The sequence below is a fragment of the Zootoca vivipara genome, chromosome 3 (assembly GCF_963506605.1).
Source record: "Zootoca vivipara chromosome 3, rZooViv1.1, whole genome shotgun sequence".
Classification (NCBI taxonomy): Eukaryota; Metazoa; Chordata; class Lepidosauria; order Squamata; family Lacertidae; genus Zootoca; species Zootoca vivipara.
The window spans coordinates 42,045,505-42,057,766 of NC_083278.1; positions in this window are offsets into that span (position 1 = coordinate 42,045,505).

A 12,262-nucleotide genomic window follows, 5' to 3' on the forward strand; every position below is an offset into this window, starting at 1 on the left:
ATTATACATGTTCAGAAGCAAGTTTTAATCCGTCCATTGATGGCGCCATTAGTGGGTGCCTTGGTTTGGACTGAGGGCCACATTTTGTGTAGGGTAACATGGAAGGGGCCACATGGCATCACTGGAGACAACAGAGATAAGAACAAGTCAGTAAGGGGTAGGGCAGTTCCAAAAGCAGCTAGAACAGAGCCAGAATAAGTCCCCTCTTGACATGAAAAACAAAACTGTTCCAAGTATAACTTTGAAATAGATTCATGGTTTCATATGGAATATACAATATTCAACTCTTTTAATATGATGCTCATGCAAGCTTTTCCCTCATAAGCTTCATTATAACGGGTTCTCCAAATTCTCGTCTTATTCTTGCACAGTGGAAATCCTTTGCAAGGTTAAACTTTGAAAAGACAGTATGAAGCAGTATGAAGTTCAAAAGAGAGATGTGCATGTGTCCCTGGGTTTGAAAAATTTGCAGCACCTATGTACAGTCTGTAGAATTCCAGCAGTTCCATGCTGTTTTAGCCTTGTACTTCACCTTAAGTTCCTTCATGCTTTGCAGTTCTGTGAGTTCATGATGAAAGTGCTTTGGAACCTTGAGTGATTCAGCGTCAAACAGTATTGAAAAACATGTTTAAATCCACAGAAGGATAAGTCAGTAATCTGAGTCAGGAATTCAAGTCAGGCAGACACAAGACCTTGGAGAGCTCCCTAGCTCCTAAGACATAGCATATACCAGGACCTCTAGCTCCCCAGAGGAGCTGACTAGCTGTTAAAGGGTCGTCGTTTTATTTTGCAGTCTTTGACTCCTATGGGACTGGGGAGACATTTCCTCTAATTCACAGAGCAGCAGTGAGGCTGTGTCCTCCAACCATGTGGGTCTTGCAGGTGGTCTTCACTGTCCTCCACCCTGAAGGATCTGAGACTTCCATCACCACAATGCATGATGTCCAGGTTTGTTTGAGGTGGCCAGGGGTTTTTCCCCCCTTAAAAATGTTTAGGGGTACTCTCATTTTCCTACTCATATTGAAATACTGCCCCTCAATGAGGCCAAACTTAGATTCACAAAATGTTTAGGGGTATGTGTTCCCCTGTGTCCCTTCCCCCCAGAAAAAAAAGCACTGAAGGAGGCTATTAAGAAAACCTGTTTGGGATTTGCTTAGGTTTTTTGTTTAGCTGCTCACAGGTAGAGGAACAACATATTGGGTGCCCAAAGATGGGGTTTAAATTTCACTACTTGGGGGTGGTTGCTTACCTTATCCGAACTTGCTCTTGTCTTGCTGCTTTGCCCCGAGGGAAGCTGCTGTTTAGTGCTTAATAAGAGCAAACAGCATTTCAACTCAGTCCCATGGTCAGGCCTGAACCCAGACTGGAATGGCTAAATAATCTATGTCATCCAAAATGCCTTGCAGCCACCCCACCACAACTCTCTCCACCACCTTTCCCAGAAGGGGAACATCTGCAATTGGTCATCAGTTTTTTTCCAGCACAAGGGGGCTAGAGCCTGTTTCTTTAGGTGAGTCCCACTGTCTCTTCCAAGATACTAGGCACCATCCCCTCACACAGTGAAGCAATAACCACACTGTGGACCCAACCATTCAAACCCCCTCTGCTAGATTTAACAAACCAGGAGCAGATGGGGTCAAGCAGCTTCCATCAGTATCCATATCCTTCACTACAGGGCTACTCTTCCTTAAATACTAAAACTGAAACCTCTCCCTGTGAAGAAGGATCTCATAATACAGTGGTACTTCTGGTTAAGAACTTAATTCATTCCAGAGGTCCGTTCTTAACCTGAAACTGTTCTTGACCTGAAGCACCACTTTAGCTAATGGGGTCTCCTGCTGCGGCCACGCCGCCAGAGCACGATTTCTGTTCTCATCCTGAAGCAAAGTTCTTAACCTGAGGTACTATTTCTGGGTTAGCGGAGTTTGTAACCTGAAGCATTTGTAACCTGAAGCGTTTGTAACCCGAGGTACCACTGTAGATGTGTTTGCTATCTAGGACAGTCCAGGCTTTAAAATGATGGTTTGGGACATTGCCTGTCATAAATGAACTGGATGACAGCGAGTCTTGAAAAAAAAATCTTCCTATCTTAATTTGATTTATTTTTATATGAAGAACTTTATGGGATGTATTACATCTTAATTAATTATAAGTCACCTTTTATGGCATATAGCTGTGAAGTGGCCCGGTTTAGGAATTTTAAAAACAAATAAATAATTCAATGAAAATTAAGAACTTTTAAGCCCCATTGAGAGGGACGCAGGTGGCACTGTGGGTTAAACCACAGAGCCTAGGGCTTGCTGATCAGAAGGTCGGCGGTTCAAATCTCTGCGATGGGGTGAGCTCCTGTTGCTCGGTCCCAGCTCCTGCCAACCTAGCAGTTTGAAAGCACGTCAAAGTGCAAGTTGATTAATAGGTACCTCTACAACAGCAAGGTAAACGCCATTTCCGTGTGCTGCTCTGGTTCGCCAGAAGCAGCTTTGTCGTGCAGACCTCATGACCTGGAAGCTGTACGCTGGCTCCCTTGGCCAATAACACGAGATGAGCGCCACAACCCCAGAGTCGGTCATGACTGGACCTAATGGTCAGGCGTCCCTTTACCTTTACCTTTAAGCCCCATTGAATTCAGTGGCAGAGTTTAAATCTTTCCCAAAGTATTTTGCTTTGGCTGAATTGTGCTCTAAATGAATGAATGGTGGGCATGATCCAGCACAATTAAGCATTTAAGACCCTAAGGGCTTCAATGGGAGATGTGATGAAATAGACCAGGGGTGGCCAGCTCCCAAGAGACTGCGATTTACTCACAGAATTAAAAACTGGAAGTGATCTACCCACTTTTTGGGGGGTTCAGGGCCAAGTTCTTGAGCTTTTTTTTTTAGGGAGGAAGAAAATCGATTTCTGAGAATTCAAGCCTAACCTCAAGGGAGAAGGGGGAACAGCCACTCACCAACAGATCACTAGGGATCACTGCTGTTCTGCAGATCGTGCAACATTGGAGGGCGGAGCGATGGGGCGGGGGTGGTTTCTATGCTAAGGAAAGGGACCCAGCAATTGACTGTGATCTATCAAAACCTCCCGGGGATCTACCAGTAGATCACAACAGACCTGTTGGACATGCCTGAACTAGACTGTTTACTTGTCTCAGATTGAAATGTATGCAATTTAAATCTGCATAACCTGGCTGGACCTCCCGTTTCAGCCTGGCTTTTGAAGCGTGTGGTCCAACAACTCAGCAGCAGAGCTCAGATTAAAGTGTTACAATTTATTTGTAATTGTTACAATTGTTACAATTAATTTGTAATTGTAATTGTAATTGTTACAAAACACACACAAACACATTGTTACAATTGTTACAATTAATTTGCAATTGTAATTATTACAAAAACACACACAAACACACACCCACACACACCCATGATATTGTGATCTAGTTTCAATTTCAGACCAACCCATTTAAAGAATGTTGCTTTAAGGCATACAACATTTGTTAATTCTGGGTTTCACATTTCACTAACCATTTGAGCCAGTAGTGTTCCATCCAAATGATTATTATTGTTTTGGAACCAAAGCCAGGAGAATGCTCAAGGAAACCAATTATTTTTTGTCACTATTCATAAGGCAGATGAAAAACACACACAGGAGGTGGTATGCCAGTACTACTTTTGCCTGCATCTAAAGGACAGAATGGGAAAGTGACCACACAGCCTCTAAGAGACTTGAATTGCACGATTGCAAATACCTTATAAAGCTTAATATTATATGTCTCCTTTAATCACCAGAGCGCCTTTTAAAAATGTTCTGCAAGAAATGAATAAAGCCAACACAAAACCTATGTAAAGTGGGCATAGCCAATACTAAATGTCACATTTTACTGGTTGACACACACTTATCACTTCATTTCACAGTATAGTACACAACTCATAAGTCATTGGGTAACTTGATTGACAGTAGCCTTGGGCATTCCTCTGCGAAACATTTACTCTCCAGCAGTAAGACGTCCGGTATAATCGACTGGAGCAATAAAATAATAATAAAAAGATTTCTGTAGTCAACTTTCAAAGGAGAGAAAGGGTGGGGAGAATTTTAAAAAACAAAACAGAACCAAGAACAATAAATTATCAAAATTTCTCATTTGAGTAAGTAACAGTTTTAATAGTTTTCCCTAAGCACTGAGAGCACTCAATTGAACATCTGCTTTCCAGCTGTTCCTATTGATATATTGCTAGAGCTTTATTCTCTTATATTTTAAATGTGTCTATAAGGTTATGTGTGTGTGTTTTTTAAAGAGCCACACTACCTGACTTTCTGACAATGCCTTGATTGTGCAAGATATAAAAATGTCAAAAATTCTGTAGGCTATTTTATGCCCAGGATATTATTTTTCAATTGAATCCAAAGACAGATGTCCATGAACAATTAAACTATTCTCCAATCACACCTTGTTCCAGCTGGGAGTATAGAATTAAAAAGAAATAAGTCATCATGATTCACTTATTACTGGTGTTCCTAGAGTTTCCTGCATTGATGATAGAGCCTTATTAAACAATTCTGTTGATGGAAAATGTATATTGTCCGCTGCTTGAACTTCTACAGTTCAATCTTTGATATTAAATTTGATTGTCTTCTCTTCTTATAATTCATACCCTTAGCAACTGGCTTACAAAAAAATTCCCATTAGACAGAGATTATGTTATCTAAAGCCTGCTAAATCTCACGTGAAGTCTCCAAGAGTTTGGTTCTAAAGTACGACACCAGAAGAACCTACACTGGAAAGCAGGACTTGCTAATCGAAAAGAATGCAACTCAATATTTAATGGAATGGAGGTCGGAATATTTGTACCTTTCCACCTTTTAAATAAGATGTTACCATTTTCCGGACACTTGTTCTCTCTTCATTAGTTTTATGTTATCACAGCAACTAAATAACTCTATGCAACAGCTCCAGCAATGGACCATATAACATTAACTTATGAGCTGCAATACCGTTAATATTCTATTGGAAGGTAGCCAATGTGGTGTCCTCCAGAAGCTGTTGGACTACAATTCCCATCATCCCTGCCTGCATGGCTAATGGTCAAGGATTATGGTAGTTGTCCAACAAGATCTGGAAGGTACCACATTGGGTATCCCTGTTTTAGAAATTCTCAGTAATTCTCATAATCAGAGGAAACATTTCAGTTCCATATTCAGTCCAAGAGGACGGTGAATAAAATATTGCACCATATCTCTGTACTTTGTACAGAGATACGCCTCACACTGTACAACTTCATACCCTGAAGGAAATATAAACACCCCATTTTCCCTCATTGCTGTTTAGAACAAGACTCTTACGTTTCACAAAGCTAATTTAAAACTGAAGAACAAATCTTCTGATTGATTTGTTTAATTTCATTAAATGACACTAAAGGAGCATGGGTTGCTTCTTTATCAGTGTGAGCAATTAAAAGGATATATTAAAACCCATAATAGATATAGCTTTATAGAGTATAGGAACACATATTGGTTTTTTGAGCAAGGAAATTAAAATCTAGCAAATGGTGATTTCCATTGCAAAATGAAGATTCTTAAAGTGTAAAAGAACATGATTATCTGAAAGACACTAAAGAAATTCTAAACAACAAACTTGCACATACTTTGCATTATTGTGTGTTATTCTCAATGGGCAAAACAATTACCTGCATCTACCCAAACCTAATTCAGGAACACACTAAGCCAAAGACACTGATGAAGCAAATCACTGGAGCATGTTGTTCAAAAGAGGGCAAACATAAAAATATAGTTGAACTGATTTTTGAATATTTATTCCTTTAGAGTTTTTCTGTGTTTGCACTGATAATATCAATGTTTTGATACCTTATGAAATTTAAGGGAAGTGTAGTTGTGATTATCATCTTGTGTTGGTTTCTCTTCCTCATTCATCAGCAGCAAATGACTTGTGATTACTATCGGAGCCATCTCCTCTCCCCTATTTTAATATTGATTGTCAAATGGTTAAAATTGCTAAAATACCATTTCCCCCATTTTATTGTATGCTAGGCAAAGTCTGCCTCTCCTCCCAAAAGCAATCTGCCAAACCTTGTCTCAGACATCTCTGCTCTTGCTGTGAATGGTAGGCCATGGTGCAAAGATAAATATTCTTTCATAGAGACACCCCCTATCCTGTCCCCATCTGTTGCGTCCACCCTGTTTTCTTGTTTCACAGTAGAGTGCACAGTATAATGGAATCCCTTGTCTTTTGAGTGGAGCTTCTATGCACTTCTTAATTGCTTTTATTAATTAATGTTCAGTAATCACGCTTCTCTTTTCTCTTCTGAGACCAAGACAACACAATCCACAACTAAAGCAGAAAGTTTTGGTCCTATTTAATTTCACAAGGTCCACAAACTTAGCTACAAAATGGACGCCCATGCCGTGCTACGGAAGTTGCTGGAAGTAAGGCTCCAATCCTGAAGGCACACCTGCAGATATACAGCTCAGAACTACCGGTATAAAGCTCTCTGTAATTCCACTTTGGGCCACTCACATTATAACAAAGATCACTTCAGTGTTCTGTACAATAATATCTACTCGGTAAGATGAGGGTTTTCCAAGAAACCAAGACGGGCACCATTAGCAAATTTAGTCATGACTAACAGACTACAGTTGTAGACCTTGAGGTCTCAAATTTCAGCAGCGTCCTGTGCAACGCCAACATTCTCTCTCTCTCTCTCTCACACACACACGCACACACCTGTTTCTCACACTCAATTCTGAATCATAGTTGTGGTGTCCCCTGTGACGCCCCAAAGGTTCAGCATCCAGTGCGACCGAAGCAGTCACACTCCCCTAAATCCGGCTTGCAGACTAATTCTAATTTGCAGATCACTGGCTGCAGGGATTTAAGATGGAGTGGAGATGACTTTATTTTGGTGGAGAAGAGCTTTGCCAATGGAAGAGTACATCCACTGCAGAGGCTCCAACTCCTTCTTGAATAATGCCAGAAACAGAATTTTTGCTTATGGTTCTCTCACTTGCGGTTGCTGGAGTGAGGCTCCAAAATGAGTCTGCTAGCTCTAAGGTTCTTTCATTTGTCAGACAAGCACCAGCATCAAGCCAGTCCTAAGCCTACCATTGGAAGTAATGCTGGGAAATTTTAAAAAAGAGATCTGCATATTCTAATTCCAACCTTGTCAACACAAACACCTCCTGCCCTGGTTAGTGACCTGTCACTTCACCTCCCTGCCTCTCTCACACACACGCTTAGGATTGCATGAAAACAATTAGTCTCAACATCGTCATGATTAAACCATTAAGCCAGTCCATTGATTTCAATGAGACTTAGTTGTGACTAAGTCTGGCGGGGTTGTGCCCAATGTATGCCAAAGAAATGAATGTTGTAGGTTTGTAAAAAGTCAGACTGAAATGGCATTGCTCTTGTGAAGTGAAACTAAGACAACTTATTCTCAATCACTTCTATGTGTTAGTGTAGTAGGACATAGGACCCACACAGGGAATTGCTCCTAATGGTTGCTCCACAACAGTGCAGCCCATTTTGCTTGGAGATTGACTGAAGTCTAAGGAACACAATGAGGAATTGCTCAGCTTCTTTAATTTCAATGATGTTTGATGATTGGTTGTGTTGTTGCTGGGACAGAGGCAGTGGTTTTAATACTTGCTATGTGATGTAACAGACTGGCTCTTTTCTTCACAGTGACACGCTGAAAGTGGACATAAAAATAATCTGAACTAAGAAATGAATGCCCAAAGGAATGAACTCTCTGCTTTGCATACCTGGACTGCTAGCAATCAACATGCTTGGTATGACCTAAATGAGTTGTTCTAGGGTCTCAGATTGTCTTTCAAGGAAACATGATTTAATATTGATTGCAAGTATTGATAAAATGGACTTATTAAGACAGAAATAACCACAGACGTGAGAAACAGACATATTGCTGCTACAGGTTTAACATTTGAAGTCAGGATTGCGATGCCTAATTTGCATTCAAAGGGCTCCTCGGATAAAAGGAAGAGTTGCTTCTTGGGCAGGAAAGGAAGCAATTATTCACAGAGGAGAAAAAAGTCACACTCAAGTAAACATCAGCATGATATTGCTGGCTTGTTTCAGGCGCTCCAAAGCCACTGCTTGTGGAAATATTTGAAGCGTTGGGAAAAGGCCTGATGCAGCTAAAGCCACTTTGGGGGGTAAAATGAGAGTGGGGCCAATGCATTTACCTTTGAAAAGAGGGAATGGAACACTGAAATCTGGACTATGTCACAGGAGGCATGGTGGCTCTTGAAGAATAATGGAGCTGACATAAGAATTTCTGGATGTGACCCTTTTATAGTGCCAGCTGGATTTTGTGCCTTTATGAAATCTGGCCATTTTGTTTGCTGCTGTGTCCATGAGTCCTGGTTGCATGTTGGGGGTCTTTTTTATGCTTCTGATGAACCTGGTATGTGTTGGATAACTTGCGTGGAGAATAGTTACAGTCATACCTCGGTTTAAGAACGCCTCGGTTTGATTATTTTCAGTTTAAGTACTCCGTGGACCTGTCTGGAATGGATTAATCCACTTTCCATTACTTTCAATGGGAAAGTTCGCTTCAGGTTAAGAACAGACTTCCAGAACCAATTGTGTATGTAAACTGAGGTACCACTGTATATATGTTCTACTGTTAATTTTGACCCATTTCATTGTAACACTGACAACAATGTCACTTTGCGTATTTGCATTGGTTAAGTTTTCAAATGAATAGGTTTATGATACCACATTTTAATATTTTATATCTATTGCTGTCCATATTGAGTACACTCTGCCATGAAAGGGTAGACTATAAATTACACTTGGATATTAAACTTTAAATTGGCATATGATGTGAGTATGTCTTGTGGCATAGTCCTTCTGGTGAGGAATTCTTGTTCTTTTTAGATCATTCATTTATATTTGCAAATGTTCACACATTTTAAAATTATATTTTCATGGTGTGAGGAGTGACAGATGTACAACAAAGTGGATTCAGGAAGTGCTTATGGTTGCAATGAGACTTAGATTTCAAGGCTGGAAGGATAAATGCCATCTATCCATCACTCAATGAACTGAAGCTCTCACTGCCCTTTATATATTTGAATGTATATCTTATAATCGTCAATCTGGTTTGGATATCTATTTTGACATATGAACTACACATTAGCTGATAGTGTTTCTTTCTATCCTGTTCATTATATTTCCAAAATTATGTATGTATATCACTTTAAATTAACTCAGTGTTGAATAGCAGCCCATTCTGCATGGAGCCACTGCATCAAGGTGACTTGAAGGACTTAGACAACAGTAAATTTCATCTATCCTAAAATAACTTGAAATATTTTGAATGTGAGGCCTATAAAATATCAGATATCCTGTAATTCTTTTTTTTAGAACAAGATGCATCTTTGCATGTACTGTTTGTTGTACAACACTATATCCTCTGCAGAGCATTGTAGACAGATATTGTAGGGCATCAGCAGACATACATTTCTGTCGTGTCACACACTGACTTACTTCCATGCCTACATATAGGTCAAAAGACTATCCATGCTGATATGAAATGCATCTGGTATTTTTGGAGCTATCTCCTCCATGTTTTCTTCCTCTAAAAGGCCTTCTTTTTCACTTGGAGACTGCAATTTTCCTATTTGACATGCACCATCTCATCGGCTGCTTCAGGTAATTACACAGTAGAACTCCTGAAAACCCCTGGCCTTTTATTAAAATCTGCATTATCTTCCACCCGTCACTTGCTAAGTGTTCACTACCTGTGGGAGTCTAGATGACACAGCTCAGTTCTGCATGTCAAATAGTCACTTCAGCCCAATTAAGGTCTCATTGTGTGACATTTGGGGCCATTGGGGAAGGTATAAAAATGGCATTTCTATTACTTCTTTTAATGGTATAGGGTTTTTGACATACGGAAGGTACAAACATTGTAAGTCGAAATTGTATGGCCATTTGCTTTTTTAAAAGTAGTGATGTGACAGTGATAGGATTTACTTGTTTTAGGAGCCGTGAGAGCGAGAGAGGAATATATATTGACTGTTTAATATACAGAAGTTTCAACAGTAAGGTTTGTGATTAAGTCATACTCACAGAACTTGAAGAAAAGATGCTTTATTGTGGTGGATGTTTGGCTAGATTGCCTTCTAGGTTCCTTAAATATTCTTCTGTGTGGATGGTCTTGGTTTCCAGATGGGTTCCTGCAACAAGGGAATGGCAGCTTCAGTTACAAAGGATCCACCAATCTATTCCAGTGAACAGATCGATCTGGGGCCTAGGTCTTGCACTGTCATTAGCCACCATCCAGCTCCAAGCTAGTAGTGAAGCTGGAAACAACCACAATGTAGGATACCATGCCATGTTTAAATAACACCTCTGTTAAGGATGTGCTCCTTAACAGGTGGTGTGAATTCCCACAATTTGGGAGATTCATTGAACATGCAAAGCCTTTAACAAAGACATTAAACTGTAAGGTGGTTAGTTTATTAGATTTGATTACACACAGGGAATACTGATTGTTTCTTGACTTAAAGTAGGGCTGCCACTCGTCTGGATTTCCCCGGACACATCCGGGAATCGGGCAGCAGAATAATGTCTGGTCGGATTTTCGCTAAAGCCCATTGCACTCTTAAAGGGCAGTGGGGGTTGTGGACGAGCTCAAAAGAAATCTGGGAGGGGTGGGCTGTAGTTAGGCTGAGTCATGGGGCGTGCCACTGATTTTGATTGACAGCAGCATTTTACTTAATGCCAGGTTGGTTTCGCTTTCCCTCTCACTCTCGGCAAGCCTTCGAATCTCCCACCCACCCGCCGCTGCTTTTAGGCTTAGGCGACACTGCTTGCCCGTTCGCGGGGGTCGCCTGTATTCAGGGGCCCAGTAGGAATTTTACCACTTGGCTGATTGGCTGTTGCCATTTGGTTTTTGCCTACTGACAAGCAATTTGTCACAACTTGTTAGGTTGGCTGTTAGGCTTTGGTTAAAAATTGGTATAGGAGGGGCATGGCATAAAAATGCCTACCCCCTTATTTGCTCCTTATAGAAGTATTCCGTTAAAGGAATCCTGGGGCTCAGGGACTCTAGTCCATTCATCCTGCCATAGGCAAGGATGGTGCGGCCATTACAGAGCCGGTCGGGCCTTGGGGAATATTCCTTGGGGGAGGAGAGTGCCTGTGAACAGTACCTCCAATCCCTTGGGGTGTTTACTTGACTTACCTACCATTGGGTAAGTCAGAGCTGGTCCTGACCCAAATGGGTCAAATGGAATTGGTCCTGTCCCTTACAGTGGACAGATGGATTAACCAAAGCCTAAGCCAACACTCAGAATTAAAATGTATTTTCAATAAAGTTGTGGCCAAAATAATGCCAAAAACCCAAAACCAAAAATATCGTGTCAGTTGTGAGTTATTTTGGGATTTCTGGGAGCTTTGTCATGCAAATTTGCAAAGTGTCAGGGAGAACACGGGCATATGGCAAGGGTGGTAATTAAATTTTTTTAAAAAATGGGGCGGGTGGGGGGGCGGGGAGATGTTCCCAACAACTTTAACCTAAAAAAACCCACAGCAACAGCAACTTAACTTTGTTCGGATTTTCACTCTTGGGAATATCACAACCCTAGATTGTTTTAGCAGAGCAAAAATAGCAGATTAAGAGGAATTCATTCTCAAATCAGCCTTACAATTTATGTGAATAATTATAAACTGCTTTAGAAATGAGACAATCAAGGTACATAGTAATTCACTAGCTTTCCAGTAGGTTTCCAGACAGCTAATCCACAAATTAATGGAAAAGCATAATTACATGCTGCATAAAGTTATTCTGGTATGTTTCAGCCACAGATTAAGAGAAAGGGAGGCCTTAAGAGGAAATATGCAATAAAGAAGGATGGCTGACTAGAGTACTGGATAGAAATGTCTAAGATGCAACCCTAGAGGAACTCAAAGGTGGTTTAACCATGCATCCAACATCCTGCCAAGCTCGTAAAATCTGGGTTGAAATGACATTGTGCCCATCCATCCATTCTGCAGTGTTGGCTCTGTAAAAAAGAAAGAAAGAAAAAGCACTCCTCCCATTGAAAAAAAGTGGGAACCAAGTGAAAGGGGAAAATCTAGACCTCCCTCCCTTGAGCTTATCTTAATATCTTCCCTTTTTGAGGATTTGTTAGGCCACTGCGGTGACTTTGGAACCTTTTGATCCAAGCTATTTTCTAATCCTGTCCAAATGTGCCCAGCACACTCCATCTTTGGCTCTATGAA